This window comes from Triticum aestivum, unplaced genomic scaffold (genome assembly GCF_018294505.1).
Source record: "Triticum aestivum cultivar Chinese Spring unplaced genomic scaffold, IWGSC CS RefSeq v2.1 scaffold102885, whole genome shotgun sequence".
Lineage (NCBI taxonomy): Eukaryota > Viridiplantae > Streptophyta > Magnoliopsida > Poales > Poaceae > Triticum > Triticum aestivum.
Genome location: NW_025284493.1, coordinates 1 through 1,154, shown reverse-complemented (window position 1 = coordinate 1,154; position 1,154 = coordinate 1). Strand labels below are relative to the sequence as shown.

The 1,154-nt window shown below is 50.9% G+C and overlaps 3 non-coding genes across 3 annotated transcripts; all 3 read left to right on the top strand.

Annotated features, from left to right (window-relative positions):
- The first annotated feature begins 40 nt into the window (after positions 1 to 40).
- Positions 41 to 159, top strand: LOC123178637 (5S ribosomal RNA). The gene has a single exon (XR_006489736.1). It is a non-coding gene; the product is annotated as a 5S ribosomal RNA (ribosomal RNA).
- A 301-nt stretch (positions 160 to 460) lies between these two features.
- Positions 461 to 579, top strand: LOC123178636 (5S ribosomal RNA). Its single transcript, XR_006489735.1, has one exon. It is a non-coding gene; the product is annotated as a 5S ribosomal RNA (ribosomal RNA).
- A 301-nt stretch (positions 580 to 880) lies between these two features.
- LOC123178635 (5S ribosomal RNA) lies at positions 881 to 999 on the top strand. The gene has a single exon (XR_006489734.1). It is a non-coding gene; the product is annotated as a 5S ribosomal RNA (ribosomal RNA).
- The last annotated feature ends 155 nt before the right edge of the window (positions 1,000 to 1,154 follow it).

Genomic DNA, 1,154 nt, shown 5'->3' with positions numbered 1-1,154 from the left:
GAGGGGCAAGCATAAGGGACGAAGACGGGGGTAACATGTCGGATGCGATCATACCAGCACTAAAGCACCGGATCCCATCAGAACTCCGAAGTTAAGTGTGCTTGGGCGAGAGTAGTACTAGGATGGGTGACCTCCTGGGAAGTCCTCGTGTTGCATTCCCTTTTTAATTTTTTTGCACCGCGTGCAAAACAAAACGCACGAGCGCGACGTATGTTTAGCACGTTTTATTATTTTGCACGTTTACGGTAAGTTTTAGCTCGCTGCTCATTATTCACGCGTCTAGCGGCGGCAAGCGTGTTCTGAAAGGGGTCGAAGCCATGGTAAATAGGCACTGGTGCAGTTGAACCGTGGTAAAACTCGTCTCCGTAGTTGAGCGGGAGCGGCCAAAGGAATGTGCAATCGTGTGTGGAGTGGAGCTGGGAGGGCCAAGCATAAGGGACGAAGACGGGGGTAACATGTCGGATGCGATCATACCAGCACTAAAGCACCGGATCCCATCAGAACTCCGAAGTTAAGCGTGCTTGGGCGAGAGTAGTACTAGGATGGGTGACCTCCTGGGAAGTCCTCGTGTTGCATTCCCTTTTTAATTTTGTTGCACCGCGTGCAAAACAAAACGCACGAGCGCGACGTATGTTTAGCACGTTTTATTATTTTGCACGTTTACGGTAAGTTTTAGCTCGCTGCTCATTATTCACGCGTCTAGCGGCGGCAAGCGTGTTCTGAAAGGGGTCGAAGCCATGGTAAATAGGCACTGGTGCAGTTGAACCGTGGTAAAACTCGTCTCCGTAGTTGAGCGGGAGCGGCCAAAGGAATGTGCAATCGTGTGTGGAGTGGAGCTGGGAGGGGCAAGCATAAGGGACGAAGACGGGGGTAACATGTCGGATGCGATCATACCAGCACTAAAGCACCGGATCCCATCAGAACTCCGAAGTTAAGCGTGCTTGGGCGAGAGTAGTACTAGGATGGGTGACCTCCTGGGAAGTCCTCGTGTTGCATTCCCTTTTTAATTTTTTTGCACCGCGTGCAAAACAAAACGCACGAGCGCGACGTATGTTTAGCACGTTTTATTATTTTGCACGTTTACGGTAAGTTTTAGCTCGCTGCTCATTATTCACGCGTCTAGCGGCGGCAAGCGTGTTCTGAAAGGGGTCGAA